The sequence below is a fragment of the Pinus tabuliformis genome, chromosome 5_1 (genome assembly GCF_031772625.1).
Source record: "Pinus tabuliformis cultivar Carrire ecotype Pingquan chromosome 5_1, CPIR1, whole genome shotgun sequence".
In the NCBI taxonomy this organism is placed as follows: Eukaryota; Viridiplantae; Streptophyta; class Pinopsida; order Pinales; family Pinaceae; genus Pinus; species Pinus tabuliformis.
The window spans coordinates 361,364,464-361,375,094 of record NC_142305.1 but is presented as its reverse complement, the minus strand read 5'-3'; positions in this window follow the sequence as shown (position 1 = coordinate 361,375,094).

Genomic DNA, 10,631 nt, shown 5'->3' with positions numbered 1-10,631 from the left:
TAAAACCTAATAGCGAAAAACTTGTCCGTAGCAGACAAGAACAAGTTTCACTATCGCTAGGCTCGCTAAAACATAGCGATGGGTTTTCCCAAAGGGAAAATTATAGAACAAGCATATGTTATCCTCCTCAAGCTTGACAAAAATAAAGAGGTACTGGTCAGCAATGACTGGGGAAAAATTGGGAAGAAAACTTGAAGAAACTTTGTTGGTAGCAAGTCACTCTTGAACATGACACTTTCACTCTGCATCCAAGTCGGGTTGGGTTGTTTCATTCACCGGTCACATCACCATGGTCACATCACACCATCCACATTTGGGGTTAATGCTACCAATCCATCATGTCATTGTCACCGATATGTTCAAGAGAAGTCACTCAGAGAATTCACCTGTGTCTCACCCGCTGCAATACATTTACACTCCATTCTTTCATGACCGCCACCCTGAACCTTATATCACCAGACTGTTTTCACCTCCATTAAAATCATTTGCTCCATTCCGTGTCATTGGTGTGGGATTCATTAAGGCCCTCCTATGATGGATCACTTCTTGTCGACATCAGCTCATTATCCAAGAAGTCGATCTAGGGACACCCCTTTCAGTATTTTGAAGCTTGCATGCCTCAATGGCAAGTTTCTCACTTCTGGTGACAGGTTTACATCAATGGCCTTCGACCGAAAGATTTTGCGTGGTGTTCGATGCCAAGTCCCTTATTCACACCACATCAATTGTACTGTAGTACCTTGAGGATCATTATCATTATCGGTGATTCCTCTCGCGCCTGTTAACAGCTTACATCATTGGCTGGTAATCAGGCGATGTCTTTCCATGTTAGACTCCAGAACTTCTTTCACATGGATCGACTTGTACTTTGAGTGAAGATTGAACGAGATTGAAGACCCCGGATCTGGTTTCATCCATCCGGGCTACGATATATATTTAGGAAAATAAAGACATCAAATGTACATCATTGCTGCACAGATAATCATCCAATCTATGGGATGATGGCTCCTCCAGAACCATCAGTCTACACTCAGACGATTGTCTGTCCTATGTACATGAAAATGAATTTATAAAGCTGAGCATGGGAATGCCCGCCTCAGTTAGATCATGAAAATATTTTGAAGATAATGTATTGTATTGTATCTTATTATAGGTCTCCTCCCAGCTTAAAAGAACTTCGAATCCTCATGATAAAGCATTTCACCCGACATCAAAAAAAAAATATTAACGACCTCATGCTTTAGGGGGCAACTGTCATAGACATTTTTGGGCACTGCAACCCCAAGCATAAAATTTCCAGAAACCAAGGGCTCCTAAGTCCCTAAAAATGTTGTTCCAACCCCTAAAGGAACAAGGTCAACTGATTACAGCTTCTCCCAGAAGTTCTCCATGAAAAACTACTCAGAACTGGTCAAAACAGGATCATTTCGCCTGCTCCATAGGCAAAGTGTGTTTCATCTCACCTAAGTACACTCAGTGGGTGTGTTGCATTTCAAAAATCCCTTCTATGGGGTGCAATGGGTGAGAAGAGACAAATGGCAGTGTCAACCCGCGAGGTGGAGAAGCATGGAATCTTCCAGAAACTTCTCCTATGACACCTGCCTCTCTGAATTCGACCAAGGATGAGTAAGAGATCATCAATCTCCAAGTGGAAGCAAGAACTATCAGAGGGAAGACACTAATCAAATCACAAGCTGACTCATCTCCCTTACAGATATCTATATATGGATCCCTCATCCGAGAGATCCAGGGGCTGGAATTTTGCATCTTGTAAGGCATTGTTGTTGGTTTCTTGAGGCAACATCATAGTGTTGGGTGATCTAAGCTTTGCATGAGGTGAAGAAGGGCTCACTTGCTGAGAGGATGATGTTGGGTCAGAACAATTGGTTGTAACTCTCTTGGCTCTTTCTTGAATATCAATAAAGCTATTCAAGTTTTCCTCCATACTCTTATGCCATTTATGTTTTATGCATTTGTATGGTCAATTTACATCTGATCTTAGATTGTTTATGATAGTAGATCTATGTTCTTGTATAGTGTTATGTTTCTTTGATTCTATAGGTACTCTGTGAAGCTGGGTATACCAGAAAACAAGTAGCAAAGGACTATCAGAAGAGAGAGGAACCGAGCAAGGAGCCAAGCGTAAGACAGAGGTTGGTCTCCTTTGTTCTTCTCTCATCTATCTTTCATAAAGGAAAACGAAAATAGTTTTACCTTGTTTGTTTCTAAGGTAGATATCATGCCTTAGTGGGATTATTAGTTATGCATAGACACTTTTCCCTGTAACAAATGGTTATAAAGGAGTAAGGTGCGATAGGATGTTTTTTTTATGGTTGGAAAGGTTCCGATAGAGGAAATGAATGGAGGGTTAAGAAGGGTGATGAGAAGACCATGCAATAGGGGTTAGGTTAAAAAGGGGGGAGTCTTTACCATTAAGAATTGAATACTTGGCTCGGCAATGAGTTGAACTCTCTAGGACTAAACAAATCATTCAGAGAGGTAGAAGGCCAACTTTTAGGGGACTCATTCAAAATTTAAACCAAGGCAAGTTTTGATAGGGTGGTGGTTGTGGCCACAATAGCTGGTCAACTGTATAGCACATATTCGGTCATGTGTTCACCAAACACACGAGTGAACCCACAAGCTGGTGTAATTAATTGCTTCCACTACTTCCCTTGAAGTAGCACCCTCCTTGCTCCACTTATTAGCTAAAGGAGTCTCCATGGGTTTACTACTCTCCATGTGGAATCTCCTAAGTATCTCGTTGGCATACTTTCCCTGAGATACAGACAACTCCCCATATCCTTACCATACCTCCATTCCAAGAAAGTAATGCATGAGCCCCATGTCCTTCATCTCAAACTCTCTTGCAAGTTCCTCCTTGCAATATCTGATGAGCTTCTCATCACATGTCAGTATGAGATCATCTACATAAAGTACAATGATCAGAAACTTACCTTCCACCAGTATGTGGCATAGGTTGACATCCGCTTCACTATTTGTAAAGCCCAACCCAGTGAAGTAGCTATCTATCCTGGTGTAGCAAGCACGAAGTGCTTTCTTCAACCCATACAATTCTCTCTTGATTCAGCACACATGTGACTCATGGTTCAAGGTTTCAAAACCTTTAGGATACTCTATGTACACCTCTTCCTCAATCATGCCATTCAGGAAGACAATCTTCATATCCATCTGATGGAACTTCCAACTCATATGTGCTGATAGTGCCAAAATAGATTTGATTAGGAAGCACCTTGCAACAGGAGAAAATGTCACATCATAATCAATCCCCTTTACCTTTGAAAAGCCACAATGTCACAAATCTAGATATATGCTTCTCCAAACTACCATATGCATCTTGGTTTACCTTGTAAAGCTAATGGGAGCTCACAATTAACTTGTCCTCCAGTCCTGCGACAACATCCCAAACACTATTTCAAACTATGGATTCATACTCCTCCACCATCGCATCAACCCAAACCAGCGACTGTACTATTTCCTAAAAGGAAGATGGGTCTATCACAACACATGCACCCATAAGTGCCATGTGTCCATTTTACCTCTCTGGTGACCTCCTCTATCTACATTGAGAAAATGGTGCTCCCACATTCTCCCATGCAATCATCCAACAATCTATCAGCTTCTTTAGTACGCTTTCTTCCCTCTCTAGAAAAATCTACCTGAGTGGATGTCTCCACTCTCTGAACCTCTGCATGTGGCTACTCGACATCAAGCTGAGGCCCCTCAACCTTAGGAGCTAAAAGCTCCTCATTGACATGTATTTCAAGCTACCTCTCAAGGGGTACTTGCATGGGCTTCTCCTCATTTTACCTGATATCCATGCGAACCATTGTCATCCCACTCGTCGTCATGTATACCCGATAGTTTTGGGGTGTATCATTGTACCCCACAAAGATCCCTAACTCTATTGTTAGCTCAAGCTTCTTTTGTGCATCTTTGGTCACATGGTAATATACCAAATACCCAAAAATCCTAAAGTGACTAATTTCTAGCCTCTTACTAGAATAATCCTTCTCTGGTGTCTTCATCTCAAGTATTTGATATGGGCTACAGTTCTAAACATAAAGTATTGTGTTGCATGCCTCAACCCACAAGTGTAGTGGTATGCCCTGATCATGCAACATCCCCCTTGGTTCCCCTACTCTGCTCTTATTCCTCCTCTCAACAACCTCATTCTATTTAGGGTTATGCGGTGCTGTCAAATCTCGTTCAATCCGTTCCACTGCACAGAAGTTCTTAAACTCATTGGACACATACTCACCACCATTATCACTCTGTAGTGCTTTAACTTTCTTTCCAGACTCTTTCACTACCAATGCTTTGAACTCACAAAACTTTGTGAGAGTTTGATCCTTTTTCTACATAAAACATACCCAGAATTTATGAGAATAGTCATAAACAAATATAACATAATACATGTGTTTTTCCATGGATGCCGGCTAGCATGGAATCCCCCCATAGCATGGTTTGGGGCTCAAAGCCCATGTTTTGAGTAATATTGTTGTAAAGACTCCGCGAATTACAGGCGCGGAGCGCGAGTTGTATTCTAGAGTCATAGGGTTGTCCGCCCCAAGTTTTGAATGTAGTGTTGGCCTACCGATGGTTTGCGGACCATGGGATTGTATAAATAGAGTGAGGCTCTAATTTGTAAAGTAACGAATGAATGAATGTAATCTAATGAATAGAATAAGGTAGCGAGCATAGAGCAAGAGTCTAAGTATCTTGGGTCATAGTAGTAGGAAGAGGCTCTGCAGCTAAGTGCACAGAGGCCTAGTAGAGTTTGTAGCTGAGTGCATGGACCCTTGCAGCTGAGTACGTATGGTGGTATTGAGTCTTTAACCGAGGAGGAAAAATAATAAAGAGAAGTTTTATCTGAATTATGTGTATCCGTTCTTATGTTATTACATGTTTGATATGAATTGCAATTATACTATTTATTTACTGAGTGCCTTTGTATGAATGGTGAATATTGTTAAGTATAACTAAAATCATGTAGATAGGTTAAGTTAATCAGCTAATATCAGGTTACTAATAAGGCCTTGGGTAATAACATTGTTTGGCCCTCGAGTAGGATTGCACGAAGAAAACATCACATGCTACAAGGTACTGATAAGTGCGCATAGTAACATGTGCGCAGGGTCAAACCGCAGACCACTTGGAACCCATCAGACATCCCTAGGGTGCGGAAACTTGGTTCTAGCACCCTCCCATACTACTTCAGGTGGGACCCCAGTTCACGCTCTGCAGACTTTTTCCGAAAGGGCTACTAGTACCAAGATTTGTTTGGAAAAATCATCTCCGAACCAACGTCAAGCCCCTACAAGCCAACAAATGGTTCCGTTGCGAGGACCAGGATCTGCATAAGGGATCTTTGATGTCATGTCACTAGAAGCCAATGAGGAAAGAAACTGAAGGGTGGTTAGCTGGAAAGATTCACAAGTTCGCGGCATAGGAAAGGAGGAATACATTAAATCTTTGAACACTTGGATTAAGATGTTATTGTGTAAAAAGTCGTTTATACGAATAAATTGATGTTTGGGGCTACATGAAGTGGGAGGATATATAGAAATGAATGTAGCATAGAGATAGAAAATAGCTCCTCGATTTTGCCTCGACAAGAAAGCGAGGAGGAGCTCACAAAAGTTTCTCTGAGAAGCGCAGTCAATCTGATAAGGCAATGAATTCCGCACCTACCACCTCCACGTAAGCCACCACCAGTCTTATCTTATTCACCTCCACTCCACCTACACCACCTTCCCCACCACCACAATTCAATATGGCAAGCGTGATAAAATTGTCGGTATTCAGAGGAGTAGGGAATGAAGATCCAGAGCAATTTTGGTTTGTGGTAAGGGTCGCATGGGAAGCACAAGGAGTCATGGATGAAAATATAAAGAAGGCAATGCTGGTAGGTGCATTACAGGATCGTACACTAACATGGTACATTAAGCATTCTAATGACCATCCAAATGTGGGAATCACAGATATCCAAGCTACACTGAATAGGGAATTTAGCAGGCGAAAGTCAAAGACATAATAGATTATCAGGTTTGAGGAGATCATTATGCTTCGAGGTGAGACCCCATGGTATTTGTACCAGAGGCTGAAGAGTATGATTCGCGAAGCCAACATGACCATGATAGATCGACAGTACCATGCATGGTTTGTAGTGTCACTAACACCGCATCTAATGATGGCACTGTTGCAGCAGAAATTGTCCACCCAGGTCGAAGCTTTAGAGATTGCAATGAGACTACATGAGACCCCAATACAAGATCCTAGCCCAAGAGTCCAACAAATCCAAGTCCAACTACAAAGTTTGTGTCTGGAAATGTAGAGTTTGAAACAGGACACGACAACTCACCTAGAGCCGCGCGAGGAGTTATGGTGCATAAAATGCAAAGGCCAGGAGCATGACAAGGACCATTGTCTAGTCTTTTTGAATTACTTGGTGGGGGGAGGGTTGATGCCATTAAGACCAAAGGCACAAGAAAGATTGAGCACGACTTCTAAATTATGGTGTGTGATTTGTCAAATAGGAAGAAAAAACACTACTGATAGTTGTCATCTATTGCAAAAGTATACACAGACATCCCAACAATTGTTCTGTAATTTTGACAGGTGAGTAAGCCATGATGAACGTACCTACATAAGTTATGAGCTGATGATGGATCAGACTCTTGCTATAGAGTGCAGAACAAAATGTGAGCCCTTGACCCAAATGTGGGAATGGCATGCACTCGATTGCAAGGGTGCGGACAAGGTTGGGGTGAAATGGGACTAGGAAGGGGTCGCAAACAACTAATTTGTTACAATTGCAAAGGGCGAGGGCACTATGCCCATGATTGTACGAATCCAATGAGAGAATCATGTTTATACTGTACTCAGTTTGATCATGAGATAGAGGACTACCCTACACTGATAGCGAGGTTACGCAATAAAGGGATACTCCTGCCTCCCCCAACTCAGAATTTGTAAATGATGTGGTTTGAGCCGTTTGAACAGGACCCAAATGTAAACATAGTGCTTGGAATCAGTATCATGATAGGATATGTTACACTAAAATTTGTCACCATGACTATCTGCAGTTATTATGGCTCCATCAACTGTCATACTATCCTCCTTGGCAACTCTTATACCTCTGCTCCTCATGTCAAACTCCAAGAAAGAGAGAAAGTCCTCAATTAAGTCTGGTTACACAGTTTCTCTTAACCTTACCTGCGTGTACGCACCCCAAGTTCACAATACCTGCGTACTTGTATGCTCTGTCTGTAAAGGGGTGGATGCGTACTCCTGTAAAGGTCAAAAGGCGCGAGTTTTACTTCAAAAAAGTTACTTATGGTCAATTCTAGAGCATTCTAGAAGATGGTTTGACGTGTATTGAGCGCCTTCAGATGGTTCATGTATCCCTATGAAAGAGGAACTTATCCCATCAAGAGGGGAGTTATCCCATTGAAAGAGGGGTTTATCCCATTGATGGTGGACCTGATTAACTTCCTCCGAAGCATTATAAATACAGGCATTGGGCCAGAGGGAGGGGAGGTTGAAAGCTGAACATTCCTAAGGGTAGATGCTGCTGAAATTAGGACTCCCTTATAGAGCTTGAGAGGAGAGATTCCCATCCTTTCTTAGCTTCATTTGGAAGTGGGTGAGATGATCAAAGTAAAGGAGAACTCTTGCTGGACCCTAGGAGGGACCTGCACAACACCAAGGCACTGGTTGTAATGGTTTCTTTTGTTTCCACTTAATACAATTAAGTTCATTTTTCTCAACAAGTTGTTATATATAATTTGTTTCATATACTCCTTGGTCTTTATGATGAATATGTTTTATTTCATGAGTTATTCAGGTGCTATGTAATCGTTTGCTTGTTAGTGAATGCAGGTTTCAAAGAGAAGGAGGAGCTCATCTGGATCGGAGAGGCTGGACTACTACAAACAGCGTTGGACTAAAGGTATGCTTTAAACACCTGGTTTCTTGTATTTTAAATGCATATTTAGGGAAAGATAGTGCTTGATTGTCTTGTTTGTCACTAGAAAGCCTTAGCTTCTAGGGAGGTCGGTTTTGTCTGCAAAATTGACTCTTTCTGCATGACAAAATGGCGACTCCGCTGGGGATTCCATGGATTTGATTGATTTCTATTTTGATTGATACTTTGATTTAAGAAAAGTCGATTTCTTTCTGGTTTTTGACTGATTGACTGTGAATTTGGGTTGAATAGCTTAGGGTTAAGTTAGATTTTATTTTTCTTGGTTTTGCTAGCAGTACGCACCCTCTGCGTTAAGCACAGTGCGTACTTGTATGCACTACAACTTTGTACACAGAGCGTACACGCACCTATGAAAATAGGCTGCTTGCGTACCCTGTCAAAAGTTGAGAAAATTTCAATTTTTTCCTTTTTGCCTCTTAGATTTTGTTTGTAATTTGTTTTTGCTGCCCAGATCCACTCGTTACCTGTCAGAAGTCTTCATCTAATCTTGTTTCATTAGTATCAAGGGTTTTAGTGAAATTCATAGAAGTTCTAGCCCTAGGTTTGATTTGTGCATTGGTCCTGTAGTGACTTTGGCTTTAGAAGTTGTAAAACCTTGGATCTCCCTGGTCTTTTCAGCCTTCTTAGGAGTCGGACCTTTCATAAAATCCACCTGTGTGAGAAACCTACCTTTGTGTTGTCTCTTTGCGGAATTTCGAGAAAGCTTGTTGGTTAAGCTGTGAATTTCATTCTTAAGAAAAAGTACAAAAGATTTTGATTTTTGTTTTTGAATGGTTTATGATTCTGCATGAACTAGTCCTTGGTTGAATTGTAACTAAGTAAAACATCATGGAATTATACTTTGTAGGCTTTTACCTCATTAGGTTTGCTTTTAGGTGAATTTCTCTTAGATTTGCTTTAGATAAAATTGATTTGATTGTCATAGATTTTTTAAAATTGATTTTTGTTAAGTAGTTTTAAATGCTTTGTTAATATAGGAAAAAATACAAAAATCTATTTTGAAGGAAAGTTTGTTTTAGTAGCATTTGAAGTCTTTGAAAAGAGAAAGGAATTTTCGTGAAATAATTAGTGGTCATGTGTTGTATGCTTTGGAAAAGATAAAGAGATTGTTTCTTTGATTTTCATTGCCAAGAAACTTGTCTTTATATCAATTTTGCATTCTCCAACTCTCTTAGCTAGGGAATTCATTGAAAAAGAAAAATAGTTTAAATCATCCTAGGTGCATCTTTTTAGTGGATTTGAGTCGAGTCTACACACCATCAGTTTCATCTCCACTACCTTTTGTCCTAAAGAAAAGCCATAAAAATTAACGCTTAAAGTAAAATTAACTTAGTAACTTTTATTTACTAGGGCTCTGAAACACCAATATACATCAGGCTAGTGTCTTGGAGTAGGAGAGTAATTAACTCTCCAAGACAGCAAAACCAAACAAGTAGCTCATCTTGTGGTAGGATAAATCCAGCTATTACATTTATGCTCTGGGAAAGCTCCTCTTAAAGGAGAAGCACGAGATCGTGTCCGAACCAGTGAGGGGATCAATCCTCCTTCATTGGGAACGATGCTAGATACGCATGTACTACAAACGGTAAACCTCAGATTATTTTCGAGGAGCCTGGGGTCACTTGTCGGTAAACCTTGGATTATTGTCAAGGAGCCGGCAAGGGGATTGAGCTTGATACTCTGCCCTTGCGTGCTATCGGATCGTAGACTGTTCCCCCAGGTATATTTGTTGTTGTTGGTGACCTTAGTGACCATTATCTTTAGGGTTCTACCCAAGGTGACGGTGGAGGGAAGATCCCACTGTACCTGGAGCAGATGTCGGCTAGACTCACTTGGATTTTCCGGGGGGTTCACTTCACTCGAGACGGTTAAAGTGGAGGAACTAGTGCCGGTCTATTCATTAAGCAGGTTGCCGGGGTAACTGTTCAACCCACCACTTCTGTACTGAATTCGTCGATGTCGGGCTTCATCACCAACTAGTGTTTTCGGTCCGGAAGGCTACTGTTTGTGTATGGTTTGACGCCCTAGATTCTTTAGGCGTGTGATTCAAATTTGTTTGGTTCTTTAGAGACTTTAGGCGGTTTGCTTTCAGATTTTACTTTGTTTGCGTGTGCAATAGTTAAAAGTTTTTAACTGTGGCTGAATTACCGAGACAGTCCCGTAGACTTCGGGGCCAGTCTCCTGAGATTGTAACCATGGCCGACTTGTTGAGGAAGTCCCATAGACTTCGGGGCCAACCTCCTGAAGACCAGTGAAAATTTTAAGAACCCCCCCTAAATTTATAAATATAATAAATGGGCGAATCTCCATGGTATATAGGAAAAATGGAAGGCGATTTTATCAATAATATAATATGTATATATAATGTTTTGGCGAATCTCTCACCAGGCATGGCGAATATTTTACTCAATTATAAAATCTTGTAAGATCTTGGCAAGTCTTTCACTAAATAATAAAACTTTGTATGGATCTAAGACGATAGAATTTCCCCTTTAAATAGTCTATGCTCACATGAATACCATGGTATTACCATGGGTCAATACCATGGGTTATCATAAACCTGGAGCTTAATAATTACTATTAGTAATTTATAAAAATTAATAAAATTAATAGTTGATTT